At 56.7% G+C, this 12,647-nt stretch overlaps 1 protein-coding gene across 5 annotated transcripts in view; it reads right to left on the bottom strand.

Annotated features, from left to right (window-relative positions):
• The window catches only part of VAV2 (vav guanine nucleotide exchange factor 2), a 213,086-nt gene that overhangs the window by 198,975 nt on the left and 1,464 nt on the right, over nt 1-12,647 (bottom strand). The gene's annotated exons all lie outside the window — the stretch shown is intronic.

The following is a 12,647-nucleotide window of genomic DNA, read 5'->3' as shown; positions in this document are numbered from 1 at the left end:
GAGACCAAAAATCAGGCACCTGAGCATGGGGCTTGCCCCGGTGAAGAAGGGGGCTCATCAGAGCTGACTGGGGAAGGGTGGGGGCGCTCGCTGGGTTTAGGGTCTCCTCCGGCCAGCTCCTGACCCGCGTGAGAGCAGGCCTGAAGGTCCCGGAGCACTCACCGTAGCAGCATCGACTGAGCACCTGTGGAGGGGCACTCAGGCCTCCAAAGAGCTTCCGTTCCTGGGGTGGGGGTGTCCTGGGGTGGGGGTGTACTGGAATGGAGGGTCCTGGGGTGGGAGTGTACTAGGGTGGGGATGTCCTGAGATGGAGGGTCCTGGGGTGGGGGTGTCCTGGGGTGGGGGTGTCCTGGGATGGAGGGTCCTGGGGTGGGGGTGTCCCAGGGTGGGGGTGTCCTGGGGTGGGGGTGTCGGAGAGACGACTCATGGCTCCACCCTGCAGGGATCGGGGGCACATCAGCTTCCCACTTGCCAGGCACCTGGCTGAGAGCCGGGTCCCCAGCCAAGCCCTGGGAGGGGCTTCTAGCCCCTTTGACAGAGGAGGTGGCAGGGCCCAGAGGTGCCACAGGACAGCCAGGACACGCTGAGGCAGGATCTGAACACAGGTGTTGGAGGGCTCAATGCTGTGCCGTGTCTACCCCAAGAAAGTGTCGGCCACCCAATGCCCAACCACACGCAAGGCCAGGCCCAGAGCAGACGGGTCCCCAGGCAGGGGCTGCATGAGGACGGCTCGGCTTCCAGGGCAGCAGGAAGGAGCGGACGCCGCAGCCATCCGGAACTCGGACAGAGGATGTTGACAGGCCGGGAGGATGAGCCGGTGCAAACTTCCTGCCGCACAGACACAGAGCCTGGAGGACAGGCAGCCGGGCGCTGACCCGGGCCCAGCCCCGCCCCCGGCCATGTCACAGGGCCCCACCGCTGACCTCTGGCCCACAGGACCTCCTGCTGTCAGCCAGCTGACTTCGCCAGGGCCCCGAGCTCCCCAGCAGGCCCCAGCTGAACTCAGTTGAAACAGCATTCGGGGAGCACAGGTGCCGGTGATGAGGGAAGGCGGTGCCAGCTGCACGCCCTAACGCCCTGGCACCTGTCAGGGAGCCTACCGGTCACCTGAAGGCGGCCCTGCCTCCTGCCTGCCTTCTCTCTCATCTGAAAGTGCCATCTTCCTCTCTCCATTCATCCTCATTCTGTGGCCCGGAAAGCCAGCGACACCAGGACAGGGTTTCTGCCTCTCCTGCTCAATGCCAAGAGCGGTGCATGGCAAACAGGGTGCAGTGGAGGGCAGAGTGGAGGGAACACAGGCTGGGCCGCCAGCCACCCAGGAGCAGGAGGCCCAGGCCCGGAAGCCATGTGGCCAGAGGGCAGAGCCAGTCAGCCCTGGCGCCATCTCTGGACTCCAGCACCTGGCTCTTTATCTCCCAACCTCCCACCAACCCAAGGGCCCATTTTGCTGGAGGGGGAGGGGGGAGCGAATGGCACTCCAGAGGCCAGAGACGTGCCAGGGCTGGCACGGGACCTCAACCACCACACAGCTTCGCGACCTCCAGACTGGTTCATCACCTGTTCCCTCCTTCATCCATTAACCGGGACAGAGCTGCCCACACCTGGTGCCACACAGGGTCTTCCGAGAACCAGGGGAGGTGCCAGTGCTGGGCAGTCCTGAAACAAACCCTCCCAGGACAGAGAAAGGGCACATGTCAGGGAAGAGGGGCCCTGGATACAGGATCTTTCCCCAGGACACTGGGGTGCTGCCCCCGACCCTGACACCACAGAGGCTGATGACCACCCAGCTGCCCGGCCAGCCATGGGGCATGGCCACCTCTCTGGAACCTTCTATCACGCATCTCTCTGGGTCTCAGACTCATCATCTGCGGCAGGGAAACACCATCCCCTGCCAGGCAGAAGGAAGGACACCAAGCAGGTGGCCCGGTGCCAGCCAGGTCAAGCTCTGCAGCAAGGGGTGGCTGCTGCCTTCCGTCTCTAATCAGCAGAGCTGCCGGAGAGCAGCTTCCTCTGCCCCAACTGCTGCTGGAACGTGGATTTCAAAAACTGCAACACCCCTTCCAGCAACGACCTGGAATGAAGCCGTGTGGCAGCGCCACCAGCCCTTAGCCACACAGAACCTTCTCTGAAGAACAGCCACCTGCCTCCAACCCTTAGCTACCAAAAGCCATCTACTTTTCGGGGCATCTCAAGTGTCACCTCCTCCAGGAAGCTCTCCGCCATCACCCTGCTTCCAGGGATCTAAATACCACATTTGCTGAGGACTAGCACAGCCTGCTGTGGACCAGGCCAACAGCAAAGCCTGCATGAGCCCCACCTCCCACCCAGTCCAGCCCGGGAGGCCCTGGGGAGAAGCAGGAGATGGGATGAGGCCTCTTCTTTCTCCCGGCTCACCGGCAGGTTCTTTCTCACCCATGGTCCTCCCGGTCCTCCTGTGACTATTAGCAGCTCCGCTTCCCCATCTCAGACTTCGGTGTCGCAGGACCATCTGGTTCACCTGACTCTGCTCACCCCAGAATGCCTCCTCCTGCAGACTAGTGACCACAACCATATCCACTACACCAGCGCGGTGGGCCAGGTGTGCCCAGCAGCACGCCCAGGGCTTCAGCTCCCAACTGGCAGCCAGAGGGGAGGAGAGAAGAGGCAGGCAGTGAGGCTGCAGCCCCAGGAGGAGAGCCACTCCCTCAGGGCACCCGCTGCACCCTGCTCTGATGCTGAGGGATGGCAGGTTGTGGCGAGGGCCAGTGCCCTCGCTGGGAGTGAGCCGCTGGGCTTGGGGTGAGGGTGTCGTGTCCTGAGGCTCAGTGGGGCCTGTTGCAGGTAGAAACTGTGCTGGGCGCCAGGCACACACTTTTTGCACTAAATCTTTCCAAGAGGCCGGGCACAGTGACTCACACCTATAATCCCAGCACTTTGGGAGTCCGAGGCGGGTGGATCACAAGGTCAAGAGATCGAGACCATCCTGGTCAACATGGTGAAACCCGTCTCTACTAAGAATACAAAAATTAGCTGGGCATGGTGGTGCGTGCCTGTAGTCCCAGCTACTCGGGAAGCTGAGGCAGGAGAACGACTTGAACCCAGGAGGGGGAGGTTGCAGTGAGCCGAGATCACGCCATTGCACTCCAGCCTGGGTAACAAGAGCGAAACCCTGTCTCAAAAAAAAAAAAAAAAAAAAAAAAAAAGTCTATCCAAGGGTCTGCAAGGTGGCCACGGTCATCCCATTTCAGACAAAGAGGCTGAGCTGGAGGGACACGGCCACCATGAAGATTCTAAGCATGGCCGAGCAGGCGAGTATGGTCCCATTGTCACCCCTGTGGGCCACTCATCGAATCTCCAAGCATTCCCAAGAATCTCTTTACGGCAGTGTCCTTCCAGACATGAGCAGCCGGCCTCCATCAGGAGCAAAGGCCCCTCTAAACTGCCCCAAGGGCAGGGGTGGGGGTTCACGGAGGTGCTCAGCCCGCTTCCTGGCACAAAGAGGGCCTGGGAGAAAGCTTTGCTCTTACTGAGCACTTCCTGCTTGGCCCCTGCCAAGGGCTTTCGATACAAATCAAACAGTCAATGCAACCAGCCGTGTGGACCAGAAGGGGAAAGCCCAGGGCACCACGAGCCCTTATCAGGGACCCGAACGGACCTGGGGGCAGGAGAGGCTGCCAGGACAGGCCTCTAAGCAGACAGCAGCAGTGAGCCAGGCGAGAAGGTTCCCCTGCAGGGGACTGCGGGGGAAAGGCCCTGAGCTGGGAGGCACAGAAAGGTGGCCAGCGTGGCTGAAGCTGGGGCACCAAGGACGGGGGCAATACCAGGCAGGGCCGGTGCCTCCAGGGCAGGAGCGCCAAACCATGTGTGGCTGCAGCACGTGGCCAGGCCAGGCTAGCGGCACAGGAGGCTGCAAGAGGGGAGCCTAGGACAGGGCTCGGCAGACGGTGGCCGCCGCCTGGTTTCGTAGGGCCCGCCGCCTGGTTTCGTAGGGCCTGCTGCCTGGGTCTGCACATTCTGCAAGCCAAGAAAAGGTTGTTACATTTTTAAATGGTTGAGCAGGGTGGAGGAGGAAGCATAAGAATAATATTTCATGATAATGTGAAAATTATATACATTTCAAATTTCATTCTACAAAAATAAATGTTACTGGCACACAGCCGCGCTCCTCCGCTCACAGGCCAGCCAGGGCCGCCCTCACGCTGCACCGGTAGAGTTGCCTAGTCGTGACAGACACCGTCTGGCTCACAAAGCCTAAAATATTTACTATCCAGCCCTGCACTGGAACATCTGCCGCCACCAGCTCGCAGAGACGGCAGTGGCCGGGCTCGGACACGGGAAAGGAAGGAGATGACCTCGGGGCAGTCAGGAGGGAGGCCTGCTGGGGCATCAGCTGGGGACTCAGGTCTGGGCGTCTGCGTAAAGCCAGGGTCTCCCACACTGGCCCCAACAGGTTGCCAACGCTGTCCTGGGAATCCCACCCCTCAAACTGGGAGCCACAGCCCATAGACGTCACCAGACACAGGGACGGACATGTGTCCCCATAGGTCTCAAAAGAGGGCATCACGCTGCCCACCACCCAGGCCAGGACCAGCATCCTACCAGAAAGCGCAGGAAGATTTCCTCCAGGGAGCGGACATCACTTGCCCCGGGTCCCGTGGCAAGAAACGGCTCAACAGAGGTTCGGGAATGGAGCGGATGCTCACCCACGCCTGGCCCCGCACAAGGTCCTACCTCCTGGACTCCACTGCCCTGACCCTGGGGCCCTAACCCATCTCCAAGGCCCAAACCACAGGCAGATTCGGGTCACTGCTCACAGTGGTTTCCACACCTCACACCCAGCACCCCCCTCCCCAGTCCCGTCTCATCCCAGCCCATGCCAAGGCCAGGCTTTCTGCCATCACGACACTTAGTACAGAACCCTTTCTCTCTTCACCAACGCCAGGTTATGCCCTCCTTGTGCCCCAGGGTCCTTCCTGCTCACCCCAGGCCCGAGCCTGGGATTCTGCTCAGCACAGCCTTCAAGTGTCACTCCCAGTCAGTCCCTGTCACTAACAGCCGGGGCTCCCACCCCAGCCCCACCCATGCTCCCCGGCCCCTGCCAGCAGAACACCAGTGCTCACGAGATGCATGTTTGGCACCCTCGTTTCCATTACTGTCCCCACAAGGAGCCTTTCCAGATATTTTTCCTAATCTCCCTCCCTGCATGAAATTTTAATACTGCAGATGCACTGTCTCCGTGAGTTGTTTGTTTTTTTCTTTTCTTTTCTTTTTTTGAGATGGAGTCTCACTCTGTTGCCCAGGCTGGAGTGCAGTAGCACAATCTTAGCTCACTGCAACCTCCCCCTCCTGGGTTCAAGCAATTCTCCTGCCTCAGCCTCCTGACTAGCTGAGACTACAGGAGCGTGCCACCACGTCCAGCTAATTTTTTTTATTTTTACTAGAGGCGGGGTTTCCCCGTGTTAGCCAGGATGGTCTCAATCTCCTGACCTCATGATCTGCCCGCCTCAGCCTCCCAAAGTGCTGAGATTACAGGCATGATCTGCTGTGCCTGTTTGCCTGTTTTGTGTTGTGTTGTGTTGTGTTGTGTTGTGTTGTGTTGTTTTGGAATCTTACTCTGTCGCCCAGGCTGGAGTGCAGTGGCGTGATCTCAGCTTACTGCAACCTCCGCCTACCAGGTTCCAGTGATTATCTTGCCTCAGCCTCCCAAGTAGCTGGAATTACAAGTATGAACCACCACACTGGCTAATTTTTTGTATTTTTTAGTACAGACGGGGTTTCACTATGTTGACCACTCCTGACCTCAGGTCATCTGCCCACCTTGGCCTCCCAAAGTGCTGGGATTACAGACGTGAGCCACCGTGCCCGGCCTGTCTCTGTGTTTTGTGTGGCTTGCACACCTGTAGTTTATTCATGAAAATAAGATTTCTGCTGACAGCAGTGGCTCATGCCTATAATCCCAATACTCTGGGAAGCCAAGGCATGAGGATCGCCTGAGCCCAGGAGTTCAAGACAGGCCCGGGCAAGACAGCAAGCTCTCATCTCTACAAGAAATTAAAACCTTAGCTGGGCACAGTGGCACATGCCTGCAGTCCCAGCTACTGGGGAGACTGGAGCAAGAGGATCCCTTGAGCCCAGGAGTTTGAGGCTGCAGTGAGCCATGATCATACCTCTGCTCTTTACTCTAGGTAACAGAGTGAGACCCTGTCTCTAAAAGTAATCAATATTAATAATATTTCTTTATCCCTAAAGATTTGATTTTTGCTCCCTCAGGAGCAGTGACGTCCGTGTTGAAAATGCACAGGTGAGCCGGACGCAGTGGCTCATGCCTGTAATCCTAGCACTTTGGGAGCCCGAGGCGGGCAGATCACCTGAGGTTGGGAGGCCAGCCTGACCAACATGATGAAACCCTATCTCTACCAAAACGCAAAAAAATTAGCCAGGCATGGTGGTGTGTGCCTGTAGTCCCAGCTACTCAGGAGGCCGAGGCAGGAGAATTGCTCAAGGCCGGGGGTCAGAGGTTGCAGTGAACCGAGATTATGCCACCGCACTCCAGCCTAGGTTACCAGCATGGTGGATGCAGCAAGGCCTCATCTCTACCACAAATACAAACATTAGCCAGGAGTGGTGGCACTGTAGTCCCAGCTGCTCGGGAGGCTGAGGCACGATAATTACTTGAACCCGGGAGGCAAAGGCTGCAGTGAGCCAAGATTGCACCACTGCATTCCAGCCTGGGCGACAGAGGGAGGCCCTGTCTAAAAAAAAAAAAAAAGAAAAAAAAAATCACAAGATAAGTAAAATATATTATTATAATTAGTGCTGCACATTTCTTTCTGCTTTTCTGTTGCAACCACCAAAATTCTATAAATACAGATGTGGCTTACGTTATATTTTTACCTGGCAGAAAACTGATATAGACAGAAAACAAATACACACGTCAACACGTATAGACACATGTGGATACAGAGACACATACGCAAACAACACACACACACCCGTTCCCCAGGTGTGAACATGGACAGCACCTAGAAGCAGAAACACCCCAGCAGCACTGAGCACACCTCACCCGATCTTGCCTTTTTTTTTGATACAGAATCTCATTCTGTCACCCAAGCTGGAGTGCAATGGCATGATCACAGGGCATTACAATCTCCACCTCGCTGGTTCAAGCAATTCTGCCTCAGCATCCCGAGTAGCTGGAACTACAGGAATGTGCCACCACGCCCAACTAATTTTTGTATTTTTAGTAGAGATGGAGTTTCACCATGTTGAGCAGGCTGGTATCAAACTCCTGACCTCAAATGATCTGCCCGCCTAGGCCTCCCAAAGTGCTGGGATTACAGGTGTGAGCCACCCCACCCGGCCGCGATCTTGCCTTCTAAATACCCCTCTCCACTAGAGCTCCTCGGACAAACAGCTGATTCCTAAACTGGGACAATGATTAACGCAGGGGGAGTCTGGAACATCTTGTGCCAGAGAGTCAGGCACAGGATTCACATGTCCTCTGCAGCTTAGAGAAGGAGGAGGAGGAATCAAAGGACACAGTCAGGCCAGCATGACACGGTTCCCACTGGTCAAACCTGAGACCACATGAGCATCAACATCCATAATGATGGTAACAGGTTACATGCATGGAATAAAATAGGAAACTGTGTGTAATCCAAACTGGAAACACGGCAGGAAGGGACGGAATGAGAGAGGGAGGGAGGGAAAAGAAAAACAGAGATGGGATGAGAAGAAGAGGAAGAAAAGAGAGAGATTAGCAGGGAAGAACAAAGAAAGGAAGGAAATGAGAAAAGCAGCAAGTGTCAAGACAGGGATACTGACTCTAAAGATGTGTTCCATTGCACTCCAGCCTGGGTAAACTTCGTCTCAAAAAAAAAAAAAAAAAAGACATGTTAACAGCAAAGGGAAACAAAGTAACTTCACAGTGAAATCAAGCAAACTCCACCTTAGCAGAGAAACTGCACACGTCACGCTCACTAGGGCACATCAAGTCCAGCGCCACCTGCTCGTTGGAGGTGAGAAGGGTGCCCCGTGGAGGCTGTGCTGGGCCCCTACAGGTGCGTGGCCTGACCCTGCAAATGGGGGAACATTCTGTAACCGGAGGAGGCTGTAACCTTCCAGAGAGTCAAGGTCGTGAACATCAAAGAAAGGCTGAGGAACAGCACCAGGCTGACGGAGAGGGACACAGCCCCAGGCAGCCCAGGGTCCGGAGGCTGCTCTGTGCTATGAAGGGCATTTGCTGGGACAATTGTGGCAAAGTGGCCGGGTCACGGACTGCTGCCATTTGCTGGATGGAGACAGCGGTGCTCTGGTTACGGAGGAGAATGTCCTTGTTTGTGGGAAACACAGGAATGCGCTGGGGAGGCAGAGCATGGAGTCTCACACTTTCCCTCAAATGGTTCAAGAAGAACTCACCTGTGCTGTACTTACAACTTTTCCTATGACTGAGATATTTTCCAATTTTTTTTAGAAAATAAAATCTAACCTCCCAAAAAGAAAAGACAGCCTTGTCTTCCTTTCAACCAGCATTCCCTCCTCTGCTCCTGGCAGCCATGTTTTGGGCCTCGGCGGCACCAGCCAAGCCCCTTCTGCTGGCACAGGGAGCCCTTCGGGGCTTCCATGTGGCTTTTCAGTCACCAAGCAAGTCATCAACATCCGATGGGGTCCTTGTGTGACCAGAAGCTTCATGAGAGCGGGGACAGCCCCAGCCTGTTCTCCTCCCTCCCTTGCAGGCACAAAGCCCGTGTGGCACATGGCAGGGATTCAGGAATTATTCCTCAAATGAAGGCACAGAGGGACGAAGGGGTAAACGAACAGAGGGAGGCCGGGTTCCAAGGGACCCAGAGAGGAGCAAGCCCAGCTCTGGCCCTGCCTTGGAGGGGCGAAGACCTGGAGGGGGCAGCCACACGAAGGTGCTCTGGAAATACGCAGACTCTCGTTAGGATCACCCTTCACACCCTCCAGCTGTCTGGCCCACTGAGTTTTGCAGAACGAGCAACAAAAGTACCATGTAACGAAACAAAGAGTGGAGAGGACGAGGCCAAAGAGACGCCTGGAGCACTGTGGGGTGAGACTGAGGCTGGAAGCGCATGCAGGACAGGGTGGGGACAGGGTGAAACCCAAGGAAGCTGCCAAGGGGAGGCAGCCCCTACACCAGCTCCTATAAGAAGAACCGGGCTAGAAGGAGAGGTCGTCTTCCAGCAAGGGCACAGCTCATGACGGCACACATGGAAAAGGCCCTGGAGGGGGGTGCCAACAATGTCGCCAGGCTGGCATGTCCAGGAAGAGGCAGGGAGCCGGCGGCTGAGGTAGAGGTGGGGGCACGCTCTGGCACACCCGGGACCAAGCCTGTGCATGGTGTCCCAGCAGTGGCTCCCTGATCTGTTTTACAGGGAGGAGGCCTCCAGGGTGACGTGGGCAAGTCAGAGGCTGGGCAGCTGGTGCCCTAATGCTGCAAACTACGGATGCTGGCACAGGCAACCTCAGGACCTCCCGACCGAAGCTGCTCTGGACATACTCGGTCTCTTGTTAGGGTCTGAAAACTGTGGCCATACCCAATTAGTTTAATTAAACCCATGGGGCTTCCAGGCACTTTGGATAAAAAATAAACTAAAATAAAGTAGATCCTGCCAGCTTGAGAGGAGATGAGCAAGGGGGCAACAGGGATCTCTGTGACCACCTCCGAGCCCCCGGCTCTGCACACAGCAGGTGCTGAATAAATGCACATTGCTATGACGCTCCATGAGGGCAAACAACCCAGCCTAGATTAAACTCAACGTGGGAGGGGTACTCCAAGTCCTCTGAAACTAGGATGCCACCAGGAGAGGCCAGGGGAAATTCCGGAAGGAGGGAACGTCACAGAACCCTCCGGGCCAGACACGTCAGGACTGGCAGGGAGGTGGGAGACTCCCCCTCGTGTTCTTTCAAGGGGCCCTGCAACTCACCAGCCAGGGATCACAGGCCCCTACCCCCAGCCCCAGACACCCCATGAAAACAGACACACACTGTGACGACCCAAGGAGGAAGCCAGGACATATCTCAGAGTCCGCAAGAGAGCGGCTTCAGAATGGCTGGAGTCACCATTTATTTAAACAGTCCTGGGAGGGAAACTGCAATCCCTAGGTTGGTTTTGCCACTTACTGATCTGGGTGAGAGGGAGGGGTGTGGGGGGGGGCAGCGGGGAGACACTCAAGCTCTCTGAAACTTGACAGCCTCCCCTATCAAACACAGGCGGCACCCCCCACCTGGCGTTGTGCTCGGCCCACAGCAGGGCAGGTAAGAAGGGGCAGATGTGATTTTTCCATGACCCAAACCACCATGGGTGCAGACGAGATCTTCCCTGCCCCATCCTCACCCCTTAAGAAATGTGAGTTTCGGCCAAGTGCGGTGGCTTATGCCTGTAAACCCAACGCTTTGGGAGGCCAAGGCCAGGGCATCACCTGAGGTTGAGAGTTTGAGGCCAGCCTGGGCCACATGGTGAAACCACATCTCTACTAAAAGTACAAAAAAATACCTGGGTGTGGGCCAGGCACGGTGGCTCACGCCTGTAAACCCAACACTTTAGGAGGCCAAGGCCAGGGGATCACCTGAGGTTGGGAGTTCGAAACCAGCCTGGCCAACACGCAGAAACCCCATCTCTACTAAAAATACAAAATTAGCCAGGCATGGTGGTGCATGCCTGTAATATGAGCTACTTGGGAGGTTGAGGCAGGAGAATCACTTGAATCTGGGAGTCAGAGGTTGGGGTGAGCCGATATCGCACCATTGCACTCCAGCCTGGGCTACAAGAGCGAAATTCCGTCCACCCCCCCCCAAAAAAAAATACAAAAAATTAGCCAGGTGTGGTGGCAGGCGCCTGTAATCCCAGCTACTCGGGAGGCTGTGGCAGGAGAATTGCTTGAATCCAGGAGGTGGAGTTTGCAGTGAGTTGAGATGGCGCAACTGCATTCCAGCCTAGGCCACAGAGCAAGACTCTGTCTCAAAAAAAAAATAGCTGGGCATGGTGGTGCACACCTATAGCTCCAGCTACTAAGGAGGCTGAGGCAGGCAAATCGCTTGAACCCAGAAGGTGGAGGTTGCATTGGGCCGAGATGGTGACACCACACTCCAGACAGAGAAAGATTCCATCTCAAAAAAAAAAAAAAAGGAAAAAAGAAATATGAGTTTCCCAGATAACAGACAGCAGCCCGGCAGAGAAATAAAGTCCTCCTCCCAACCCCTACGCAGCCAGACGAGGTAAAGCGGTTTCTCCACGTGTGAATGTACAGATGGGGCTGTCACAGCCAACGTGAGGCTTAAGGGAGCTGTCCCTGTGCAGACAACAGCCATACCAAAGGTGGCCCACCCTCCACGAGACAGAGGAGTGGAGGACGAGCTTGCCCTCAGCTACACAGAGCAAAACGTGCCAAGGGCCAGGTGATGTTCATTTTCTGGGCACTGTGCTAAGGGCATGCCTTCTGTGCCTGCACTCAACAAATCCTCCCAGCATCGCTAAGAGGGAACTGCTATGACTGTTCTCATGACACAGATGGGGAAACTGAGGCACTGGAGGTCACTGCCTACCTGGGATGGGACAGTGCCAGGATTCAGTCAGGGCCCAGAGCCACACAGACACATAGTCATCTGCGCCTCCTACCGCCCAGGCCCCTAGACATCCTCTACCAGCCCGTCTGCGGGCTCCCGAGACACTCCTCCAGCCGCCCGACAGCAGGGCTCGAGGGGCCTGTGTCAGGGTCAGTACTGCTGCCTGGTCAATGGTTCCAGAGACTCGAACTTCCAGTGCAGGGGCTGAGCCAAGCCACCAGCCACAGCCAGGGCCCCCTCCTCTTCCCATCTTCCCAACCACAGCGGGGGCGAGTCCACCAGGCCAGGCTGGCTTTCTCCCAAGCCTCCTCTGTGCTGACCCAGCTGCCCGTGCCTCTACCCTGAGCCCCAGCCTGAATCCCGCTGGAGCAGGTCAGCCTGGGCAGCCCCTGCAACTCACATCAAAGGCCACTGCATTGGTTCGAGGCCCAGCCCTGCTGCCCACAGCTGCCCATCTCCGCAGTTTCTCCCACCAGAAGATGGAGCCGACTTCCCAGTCCCAGTGGGGCTCTGAAAACAGGTGAGAGGACAGATCTGGGGAAGCCCTCTGCAGCCCTGACTGCCACCCCTGCCACTCAAACCTGTCACTGCAGGAAGAGGGGCTGGCTCCAGGGAGGCCACTGAGGGCTCCTGCCGAGCTGGCCCTGGCGCTCCTGGGTAATTGGGTAATCATTACCGAGTGGCAGGGCGGCCCCTTCCTCCTCAGGACCGGCCTTTGTCAGCGCCCCCAACCCGGCAGTCTCCTAGGAAACGAAGTCACCACCAAAGGGCAGTGGCCTCCCAGCCAGGCCTGGAACGGTTGGTGACTCACTCTCCCTCCTTCCCGGGCACCACGTCCCACTGGTGAATGGTCCCTGTCCACGTGGAGTTGCTGCGTGCAGTGAGGAGCGGCCGAGCCCACTGGAGGGTCGCACCTCGTGGGTGCTGGCTGGACCCGGCTGGCACTCCCTCTGCCTCCCCCCACCTCTTCTAAGCTGCTCCTGATAAGGATTCCGAGACCCCCAGAGGACAGGACGGAAGCCTCGATTCTGCTCAAGTCTTAACCAAGTTCCCTTTAAGAGGCCAAGAAAAGCAGCTCCGTT

This window comes from Saimiri boliviensis, chromosome 2, assembly GCF_048565385.1.
Source record: "Saimiri boliviensis isolate mSaiBol1 chromosome 2, mSaiBol1.pri, whole genome shotgun sequence".
NCBI lineage: Eukaryota > Metazoa > Chordata > Mammalia > Primates > Cebidae > Saimiri > Saimiri boliviensis.
The sequence above is the reverse complement of the archived record's forward strand: the minus strand, read 5'-3'. Positions and strand labels throughout refer to the sequence as shown.